Source organism: Saccostrea echinata, unplaced genomic scaffold, assembly GCF_033153115.1.
Source record: "Saccostrea echinata isolate AGI-Se365-2 ecotype Australia unplaced genomic scaffold, CSIRO_AGI_Sech_v1 ptg000033l, whole genome shotgun sequence".
Taxonomy (NCBI): Eukaryota; Metazoa; Mollusca; class Bivalvia; order Ostreida; family Ostreidae; genus Saccostrea; species Saccostrea echinata.
The window spans coordinates 13826455-13838425 of NW_026889782.1; the positions used below are offsets into that span (position 1 = coordinate 13826455).

At 35.2% G+C, this 11971-nt stretch overlaps 1 pseudogene; it reads left to right on the forward strand.

Annotated features, from left to right (window-relative positions):
- Nucleotides 1–3244: 3244 nt before the first annotated feature.
- On the forward strand, nt 3245–5038 carry LOC133198158 (uncharacterized; annotated as a pseudogene).
- Nucleotides 5039–11971: the final 6933 nt, after the last annotated feature.

Consider the following 11971-nt stretch of genomic DNA (forward strand, 5'->3'; position numbering starts at 1 on the left):
AGACCAGCCCCCTCCCCCCTTCCTATTAATTTTGCCGCTATATACTGCACAATATAATCAGATCAAAATTATCGAAATTACTGTTATGTCCCTCATAAATAAAGCTTGTAGACTTGATTTTTGTTCAATTGCGCCCCATTCCCGTAATGTTACTGCATCCTATAGATCAGCCATATTACATACTACATGTAGTAATAAGTGTTTTTTTAATACGTACGAAAGCTATCAGTTTTGTATTATTTTATTGTTCAACTCACTAGATATTCGTTCCTCGGGAGAATTGTGTTCTTTGAGATGTAGGAGACAAATTACACTTTTAACTATTCATTTTAACAAGCTACATTCTTCGTCAATCAAGGAAATGACAGGAAACGTTTAAACTAAAAACTTGTAGACATCAATGTAAATCGCCAAAAACCTTCGACAAAAAATTGGCCTGCGAGAATGTGGCCAAGGGGTTGCTTAAAGGTTATTTATCCGACATAATTTTCAATTGCATATAACTATATAAAATGACTCGTATGAATACATTAATTACACAGAATATTTTTTTAAAAGAGTACAGAACACGATTCTTGCGAGAAACAAATAATGTAGGTGAATAATACAACAATGATACTTTTACGAGCAGGTTTTTCCGTGAATTGAAAGGGTACCTGTTTCTGTTTTTCAGTCTACAGAATTTGACTTGTCCCTTTTATAACACCCCCATCCCAATGACAAAATAATAACATCACTCACTATTTTTTAAATGACATATCAAACAGAGATACATGTACTTGTATTTAACCATCGTCGGATGCTCACGAGTGATCTCATCTTTTACTCATCAGTGGGTGATAAGGAAAAGACGAGATCACCCTTGGGTATCCGGCGATGGTACTTCGCAATAGTAATTGTGAACTAGTTAAATTCAGAAGGAGAAGAATCAAACACTTTTCAAATTAAAATTCGATATATTCCTAGTCATAGTAAAACTGAAAAATAAATCACAAAAATGAATATATATTATTATTATTCATTGTATAATAAGTGAAGAAATTTTCTTATGATGATATATATCTTTTTCAGTTTTGAAATCGGAATCGAGATCCCTCCGATTCAGATTTGTTTCAGATTCATTTTCAGATTCGGATTCGTTTCAGATTCAGAAACATCTCTAGTACTCAATAGTTAAAAAGGTTTAGTTTGACATACATTTAATTCACAAAGAGGTTATTTGGGCATTTTTATACTGCTAAGTCGCCAATGATCCAGTGAAACCACAGGCACTTGAAATATGGATCGGTACACCCCCCCCCCCCCGTGATAAAAAATAGTAATAGCTTATAATTTCTAGTTTCAGAAGTTTTCCCTCAACGAGTTTATAAAAATACTAGTATTTCTAAATACCCATTAGAGGCAACCTCTGAAACTAATCGAAAACGGAAAATATCAGAAATCGAAATAAAGGTATAGTAGATTAGGAATTCGTGTATTTTGGAAAAATTATCGTGTCTAAAAAAAATACTCCGAAGCTGGGGGGGGGGGGATCCATTTGTCCATAGGGACTTGTCTTCCGGATTGTTAAATGTAAAATAAATTAATAAAATTTTGAATCTACTTAAAATACACTTAAAAGTTGTTAAAATACACTTAAAAGTTGTTAAAATAAAGATTCTGACACTTTCGGTCCACAGGTACTTGTGGACAGGAATCCCCCCCCCCCCCCGATATTCAACCCCGGGGCTTGTTGGACAAAATAATCGTTCCACACAAAAATACCTCATTATACATTATAAGAGAGATCTTTTTCCTATGGTACACATGATGAATAAGTGTAATAAATATAATTTGTGAAAAAATGTCCAACAAGCCAAGGGGTTGAATATCGGCGGGGGGGGGGGGGGTCCTGTCCACAAGTACCTGTGTTTCGGTCAAGAAAAACATCGTTTAAAAAAGACATACCATACCTATATACATAAACTCTACAAGGGACGAAAGCTCTCATCTTCGAAAAAAATACCCCCACCCACTTCAGCGCCTATTTCTGGACTCTAAAGCATTAATTTATTTCGTTGTCATGGTTCTGTCCCCTACAGTGATGATTTTCCTAAATGTTGATTCGTTTCTCAGTCCATGGAGTCGTCAACACGCGTTTAATCAACAGAAAACGGATACAATTTCTTCGATTTTGAGCTCATCTCTCTAAATAAATTACACAATCATAGTAAGGTTACATAAGATTTCGTATCAAAATTATAATTTGTTAAAATTAAATGGTTCTTAATATTTGAAAACAAATTTTGCACAAAGTGGCAAGGGTTTGATGTAAATGATGATAACCGAACGTTTATCTACTTGAAATTGAAACTATCAAAAAAGTACATAACATTTGGAATATTCTGATATTTTTTCCTCCGGTGTATCAGTCGCAGCGGCGGATCCAGGAGTTTCATCATGGGGGGTGGGGGCGCAGTAGAAGGCAGGGGGTCTGGGGGTTGCATTGAAGCCGCCAGCGGGTCCAGAGCAGAGCCCTGGTGGGGTCCGGGGTGTTATTTCCCTTGATTTTAGGATAATACAAACAAAATTTCAACAACAAAAAAATTCAAACGGGGGGGGGGGGGAGGGGCACACCCGGCGCGCTGGCGCTGGATCCGCCTTTAAGTCGTCAGTAAACAAAGACTGTAGTCGTTTTATGATATACTTACATGTATTGACAACTCAAGTAAGGATCGAAAAGAATTGTGTTCGGGAAGATAATTTTACGTGTGTCTCAAACTTATCGACAGTTCTCTCTCTAGGACGGTAGTGAGCCCCTGTCTGAATCCGCGCTTGTCGCGTTGTACATTCTCTTTATTAGCTTTCTAAGTCATCATTCTATTATTCCAGGGACGTAGCATCATTTTTGAAAGGGGGGGGGGCTACCAGAGAAAGAGAGAAAATTCAACTTTCCTAAATCATTGATCAAAGGTTTAAATCCGAGATAAGCAACCGGGCAATAATTGTATGAGAACATTCCCATGTTCTTTGCAAGTTATAGTCTCATATACTTGTTATTATTCTAGTCAAACATTAATAAATACAATAAAATAATTTTGCTTTGTAGGTGACTCTTTCCGTCCTTCAAAAAATGAGCGAAAAAGACATCACAGAGTTTTTACCCAAAGTAGGAGATCGCGTCAATTTAAGGATATTTTTGGAACAAATGAAAAACAAAAAGAAAAAACCAAAATCATCCATTCTTCAAACGCTGCGTCAAAAAATGGGTGTACGAGGAAAAGAATCTCTGAGTAGCAGTTCCAGTGATGAAGGCCCAACTACTTCAAAGGCAAAGAAACAGAAGACTCATATGGCTAGAGTTGGGAATAAGAGTGCAAATAAAAACATGCGAAAAGTGGAAGTTGGCTGGATTAATGGGGGAAAGCAAGTGAGAATTCCCAGAGGTGGTGGGACAAGAAAGCTGGACCTCCCAAAATTCTATAAGAAAGACGAAATTTTGGAAGAAGTCAAGCCTCTGTTCTTTCCCCAGGGAAAATCATCTGTGGGGAAAAAGGAAGATTTTCATTTTTCAGTAGTTGATTTTTCTCAAGAAGATATTGCAGATAAATCTATTAATGATTTATATATAGCATCTAAAATGTCAACTCTTCGTCTCTATCTTATAACATCAAAGAAACATCATGATGGCGAATCCACAATAAATGACAGATATTCATCTGGCGAGGATCTTCCAGATCCAATGCTTTCTCTTGTCCATATTGAAAAAGAAGGGGCACCCGGAACAGCTAGTTCCCCAGATGATGCAAGTCATTTAAACATTCCAGATCACATCTCTGAAGGGGATTTTCCACCAGCTACATTAAAGTCTGCACAGTCACCCGTAAACGTGCTTCCTGGAGAGATTGTCACTTTTGAGAATGTTCCTGCTGGGAGTATATTACTGGATTTTCAAAACTATATTTACGACCCAGAGATAGAATTTGGGCCCTCGCAGTTATTAAGAAACGACCTCGATGAAACATTACCAGCAAGTGCAGTTGTCAAAAATCTTGTTATAAAGAGGGGTAATGCTTTCTCTGACGTCATGAAGTTTTTTGTAAAGCAAGAGTTCAACTTAAGAACTGACACACTACAACTTTCAATATTGACAGAGAAGGGGGAGGATTCCGGGGGTGTTTTTCGGGATGCCATGTCGGAATTTTGGGATACTTTTTATTTAAAACACACTGAAGGAAGTGATGTTAAAATTCCTACTACAGTGCACATCATGAAGCAGGAGGAATGGGAAGCCGTAGCCAAAGTTCTAGTGTTGTCCTTCAAGCAAGAAAAGTATTTTCCAATACAGCTTTCACAAATCTTTCTGAAAAATGTGTTTTTGATATTACCCCAACAAATGAGGAGCTACTTGAGTCATTCATGGCATTTTTGCCTGATATGGACAGAGGACTTATTAAAGATGCTCTTGATGATTTTAATGGTGTGGAGGAAAATGAACTTCTCGATGCTTTATCGAATTTTAATCTGAGAGTCTATCCTACTAAGGAAAATTTTAGAAAGCTTTTGATTGAGTTGGCTCATCATGAACTAATTCAAAAACCGTCTTTTGTCACACTTTGTTGGTTTCCAATATTTAGTAGTCATTTGAAGCCTCTGATAGGTAGACTGGAAGAAATATATGAGCAAAGCAAAGTTACCAACAAAAAAGTCCTGAATTTGTTTGTTTTTCCAGAAGATCTGACAAAAGCCGAGAAAGCAACGGCCGATTCTCTTAAGCGGTACATCAAGACGTGTTCAACTGAGAAACTGACCTTGCTTTTACGATTCTGCACTGGATCGGACATTATAATTGGAAAGAAAATTACTGTTCGATTTACACCCCCTATGCCTGAATTTACACTTTGTCCAGTGGCCCACACATGTGGCTGTGTGTTGGAGCTGTCCAGAAGTTACGACAACTTTCTGTTATTGAGGGAGCACTTGGAAAACGTGCTAGACACAAAAGTACTGAGAATGGATATTGTGTAAATGTGCTATACCTTATCTGAGAAATAATGTAAATGAGTCGTGAACATCGATTTTTTTTTTTAAATGACAGATTTTGATACTGTTGACCTCCCCATTCTACCTTTTTTTTAAGTTAAATTCAAACATATAGATAATGTAAGAAATTCTGAATATTTGAATCTTAATGCATGTTATAATGAGTAGACAAATAGTCTGTGGGGAAAAAGTCGTATCAGTTGCCGAAGTACAGTGTTGTGGCCATTGTTTGTTAACAATTTAGAATTTTAAACATATGTTTTTCTCTCTATTGGTTCATCTTTATTTGCCAAAAATAAAAGTTATCTGTTTTAAGCTTTACCTCTACCGTAAATTTGGTGTTCATTAAAGAAATATAAAAATTGTAACTGTATTTCTTGTCTGTCGATCTTCCTTTTCATGCATTAATTGGTATTTATTAGTTTTACCCATACCAATTATGACGCTACATAATTAGATTATGAAAGGACTGTATGTAATCTAACAAATAGAAAATGAAGGAAATGTGTTTGAATGAATGCGAGTCTACCCTACACATTCTAGTGTGTACATTCTGACGCATGTAGACTCTGTTAGTTCTTTGCATTTCAACAGTGTAATTTTTAATCTTTAACGAAATGACCCTTCTACAGATGTTTTACTAATCCTCTGCCAAAAAAGTATGATGGAGGCCAGGGTACTGCCCTTCTCCCGAATTTTAATACTTCTAGACTTACAGGTGTGGTATTTTTACTGCTCACAAAACCATTTGCTCTATTCCGATTATGTACAGCGCTTAGCCATCATGTAGCTGCACACTGAAGATTCATTCAGGGGAAGGGGGTCCTGACAGTTCCCCCTTTGATTTTAAGAGTTATTTAATTTACAAAGTAAAAGTACGAAAAACGAGTTTGCGACCCTCCTTAGAAAACATGGCTCCTGGTGGAAATGGTAAGGAGAGTTAAATGTATGATAAAGCAAAGCTACTCCCTCCCCCCCCCCCCCAATGGTTTTTTTTTTAGTTTGGACATTTTAAATCCTTTTTGCCTGTCAAAAAATTCTGAGTTGGATGTTTTGAGTAGATATGAATTCCTAACCCTCAACCAAAAGGGAATACCCTTTTCCGCGCCTGCATTGGAACATTTGTCGTGGAACAAAAAAACTTTTCTCTTTAAAGATTACTTGTAATAGAAAATCCACAACGCTTATAAACAAAACAAAAGGGAAACCCCTGTTAATAAATTCTAATGCTTAATTTAAATTAAAGTTGTCAAACATAGTATAGTTTTTGAACATTGGTGTCAGCTAGGAAAAAATGACAATAAACCTGAAAAAAAAACTTTGACGGGCAAACAAATGAAAAATGTCTCCAAACTCGAAAATCTATTTAGTGTGTGTGTGTGTGGGGGGGGGGGGGGGTAGGTTCCAACTTTCTTTCACAACTCAGTTTTTTAATACATTATCAAATTACCATGATTTTACTACGCTACAACATAAATTGGAGAGGGACCAACCCTTTAATGAACATTTTCTGTAGAAAAAAAAATGTTTTGTTTGGGAATAGGTCGGTGGGGGGGGGGGGGGGGTAACCCACCATGATAGTACGTGCCTGTAGTTCTAAGTGTCTCTTAATTATGTTCCCCAAACGAAGTTTGGGAACATATTGTTTTTACTCGGTTTCTTATTATTATTATTAAGGTCTTCCGTCTTCACGGAAGACCTTATAGTGATTCTACTGTTTCTTCTTCTTCTTATTATTAGGGTCTTCCGTCTTCAGCGGAAGACCCTTCTATTATTCTTATGTTTCTTTTTCAAGCTTATTAGGGTCTTCCGTCTTCAGCGGAAGACCCTTCTATTATTCTTATGTTTCTTTTTCACTTTTATTATTATTCTTCTTTTTTTTCTCCTTACCGATTTTGTGCAGAAGATTTCTCGGAGATGAATTGATCGATTTACTTCAAATTTTCAGAGTTTATGTCTTATCATCTGAAGTTTGTACCGGCAATTCAAAATTTGAAAAATCACTTCCGGTCGGAAGTTATCGCCCTTTTATTAAAATTCAGAGGACCTCCTTGTCTGCGATGGAACTCAAAAACGGCTTAAGCTAGAGCGCTGAAATTTTCAGTGATGATAGAGGACATGTTGCCATTATGCACCTGGGTTTAGATATTTTCCGGAAGTGCCTAGTATGGAAGCTCGGTAGGGGTCGAAATTTAGGACATGAATCATGAATGAATTTTTGAGACATTTTGTATCATATCTTTTAAAGTATAATTATTTTGTTAAAACATACTGAACAATATTTGTGCAGAATGACAAGATCTTTAATACGATATCAAGAAAAAAGGGCTGTCTTATCATATTAGGGGCCGAGAGGGGCCGAAAGTATTAAATCCATTACTCTTTAACGATCAATATTTTGGTATACATTACTGAAGCAAAAATGTTTATCTTAACAATTTACAGCTATATATTATAATATTTTTGTCATATGTTACATAATTAGGGGCCATAAGGGGCCAGAATGCTTAATCTTTGACGATTTATATCTCGAAAAGGGGAAACATTTTGAAAAAGAATATTGAACAAAAGTTGTTTAAAATGATGTTCTCAACAATGTTCATCCTTTGAATTTTTCCTAAACAGCCCCTATAAGGACTTAAAGGGACGGCCCCTTAATATTTCAAGTCTACATATCTCTTAAAGGAAAGGAAATTTCTGAATAGTTGTTGAACAGAAAGTCTTCAAAATTACAAGACCTTTCATGTGATATCAAGAAAAAGGGGCTGACCCCTAAAATTAGGGGCTCAGAGGGGCCAAAAGTCTTTCATCTATAACTCTTTAATGATGAATATTTTGTTATAAGTTATTGAAGCAAAAATGTTTATCTTAACATTCTGCAACTATATATAATAAAATTTTGATCATATGTTACGTAATAAGGGGCCATAAGGGGCCAGAATGCTAAATCTTTGACCCATTATATCTCGAAAAGGGGAAATATTTTGATAAGCAATATTGAACAAAAGATGTTCAAAATAATGTTCTAAACAATATACACCCTTTTAATTTTTGCAAGACATCCCCATTAAGGAGTTGGAGGGCTGGCCCCTAAATATTGTTATTCTATATATGTCTTAAACGAAAGGAAATTTCTGAATAGTTGTTGAACAAAAAGTCTTCAAAATCACAAGACCTTTCATTTGATATCAAGAAAAAGGGGCTGACCCCTCAAGTTAGGGGCTCAAAAGGGCCAAAAGTCTTTCATCTATAACTCTTAAATGATGAATATTTTGTTATAAGTTATTGAAACAAAAATGTTTATCTTAACATTCTGCAACTATATATTATAAAATTTTAATCATATGTTACGTAATAAGGGGCCATAAGGGGCCAGAATGCTAAATCTTTGACCCATTATATCTCGAAAAGGGGAAATATTTTGATAAGCAATATTGAACAAAAGATGTTCAGAATAATGTTCTAAACAATATACACCCTTTTAATTTTTGCAAGACATCCCTATTAAGGAGTTGGAGGGCTGGCCCCTAAATATTGTTATTCTATATATCTCTTAAACTAAAGGAAATTTCTGAATAGTTGTTGAACAAAAAGTCTTCAAAATCACAAGACCCTTTATTTGATATCAAGAAAAAGGGGCTGACCCCTCAAATTAGGGGCTCAGAAGGGCTTAAAGTCTTTCATCTATAATTCTTTAATGATCAATATTTTGTTATAAATTACTGAAGCAAAAATGTTTATCTTAACAATCTGCAACTATCTATTATAAAATTTTGATCATATGTTACGTAATAAAGGCTATAAGGGGCCAGAATGCTAAATCTTTGACGCTTTATATCTCGAAAAGGGGATATATTTTGATGAGCAATGTTGAACAAAAGATGTGCAGAATAATGTTTTAAACAATATGCATCCTTTCGCTTTTTACAGATGAATATCTCAGTCAAAATCTTGACTAATCTTATCCAAAATCTTACGGAAGACCCACTCGTTGCTCGCAACGAGAACCATCTAGTTATTATTATTATTATTATTCTTTTTTTCTGCACAAATTTTGTGCAGACGATTTCTCGGAGATGGATCGATGGATTTGCGTCAGATTTTCAGGATTGTTGCTAGGTTATCTGAAGTTAATTCCGGCTGAACAATTTTTAGAAATTCACTTCCGGTCCGGAGTTATCGCCCTTTTATCAAAATTTAGAGGACCTCCTTGTCTGCGATGGAACTCAAAAACGGCTTAAGCTAGAGCGCTGAAATTTTCAGTGATGATAGAGGACATGTTGCCATTTTGCACCTGGGTTTGGATATTTTCCGGAAATGCCTAGTATGGAAGCTCGGTAGGGGTCGAAATTTAGGACACGAATCATGAGTTAATTTTTGAGACATTTTGTATCATATCTTTTAAAGTATAATTATTTTGTAAAAACATACTGAACAATATTTGTGCAGAATGACAAGATCTTTAGTATGATATCAAGAAAAAAGGGCTGACTTGTCATATTAGGGGCCGAGAGGGGCCAAAAGTATAAAATCAATAACTCTCTAACGATCAATATTTTGGTATACATTACTGAAGCAAAAATGTTTATCTTAACAATTTACAACCATATATTATGATATATACATCATATGTTACATAATTAGGGGCCATGAGGGGCCAGAATGCCAAATCTTTGGCACTCTATATCTCAAAAGTGGAAAATATTTTGATAAGCAATATTGAATAAAAGATGTTCAAAATAATGTTCTAAACAATATCTAAACTTTCGATTTTTGCTAAACGTCCCCATTAAGGAGTTGAAGGGCTGGCCCCTAAATATATCTTTTGCATATAGCTCGGAAACGAAAAAGAATTTCTGAATAGTTGTTGAACAAAAAGTGTTCAAAATCATAAGGGCTTTAAAATGGTATGAAGAAAAAGGGACTGGCCCCTCAAAATAGGGGCCGAGAGGGGCCAAAAGTGTATAATCAATATCTTTTTCATGATCAATATTTTGCAATTCATTTCTGAAGCAAAAATGTTTATCTGAACAATTTACAACTATATATTATAAAATTTATGTCATATGTTATATAATAAGGGGTCATAAGGGGCCAGAATGCCAGATCATTGGCACTCTATATCTCGAAAGTGGGAAATATTTTGATAAGCAATATTGAATAAAAGATGTTCAAAATAATGTTCTAAACAATATCTAAACTTTCGATTTTTGCTAGACGTCCCCACTAAGAAGTTGAAGGGCTGGCCCCTAATCATATCTTTTGCATATAGCTCGGAAACGAAAAAGAATTTCTGAATAGTTGTTGAACAAAAAGTGTTCAAAATCATAGGAACTTTAAAGTGGTATGAAGAAAAAGGGGCTAGCCCCTCAAAATAGGGGCCGAGCGGGGCCAAAATTGTTTAATCAAAACTTTTTAACAATCAATATTTTGCAATTCATTACTGAAGCAAAAATGTTTATCTTAACAATTTACAACTATATATTATGATATTCACATCACATGTTACATTATTAGGGGCCCTAAGGGTCCAGAAGTTCAAATCTTTGGCACTTTATATCTCGAAAGTGGGAAATGTTTTGATAAGCAATATAGAATAAAAGATGTTCAAAATAATGTTCTAAACAGTAAGTAACCTTTCGATTTTTGCTAAACGTCCCCATTTAGGAGGTGAAGGGCTGGCCCCTAAATATATCTTTTGCATATATCTCGGAAACGAAAAAAAATTTCTGAATAGTTTTTTGAACAAAAAGTGTTCATAACCATAAGAGCTTTAAAGTGGTATGAAGAAAAAGGGGCTGGCCCCTCAAAATAGGGGCCGAGAGGGGCCAAAAGTCTTAAATCAATAACTATTTAATGATCAATATTTTGTAATATATTACTGAAGCGAAATAGTTCATCTTCACACTCTTTAGCTATATAACATGGTGTTTACGTCATATCTTATGCAATAAGGGATAATTAGGGGTCAGATTGTATAATCTTTGGCGCAATAAATCTTGAACAGGAAGAATATTTTGATAACCAATATTTTAACTAAAGACGTTCAAAATAATATTCTTAATAATATGCAATCATTCAATTTTTGCTAGACGTCCCCGTTTAGGACTTAAAGGGCCGCCCCTTAATATTTCTTTTGCATATATCTCGGAAACGAAAAAGAATTTCTGAATAGTTGTTGAACAAAAAGTGTTCAAAATCATGAGAACTTTAAGATGATATCAAGAAAAAGGGGCTGATCATTCATGTAAGGGGCCAAGATGGGCCGGAAGTGTTTAATCTATAACTTTTTATTGATCAATATTTTGTTACACATTACTGAAGGGAAATTGTTTGTCTTAACAATTTATTTATATAACTATTTTTTAACGAAAATCTCAGTCAAATTCTTATCTCATCTTATCGAAAATTGGACGGAAGACCCACTCGTTGCTCGCAACGAGATCGCATCTATTATTCTTTTTTTTCTTTACAAAATTTGTGGAGAAGATTTCTCGGAGATGGCTCGTTCGATTTTATTCAAATTTTCATGGTAGATGAGTTGACATCTGAAGTTAATTCCGGCAATATCGTTTTTTGAAAATCACTTCCGGTCGGAAGTTATCGCCCTTTTATTAAAATTCAGAGGACCTCCTTGTCTGTGATGGAACTCAAAAACGGCTTAAGCTAGAGCGCTGAAATTTTCAGTGATGATAGAGGACATGTTGCCATTATGCACCTGGGTTTAGATATTTTCCGGAAGTGCCTAGTATGGAAGCTCGGTAGGGGTCGAAATTTAGGACACGAATCATGAGTTAATTTTTGAGACATTTTGTATCATATCTTTTAAAGTATAATTATTTTGTTAAAACATATTGAACAAAATTTGTGCAGAATGACAAGATCTGTAACATGATATCAAGAAAAAAGGGCTGACTTATCACATTAGGGGCCTATAGGGGCCAAAAGT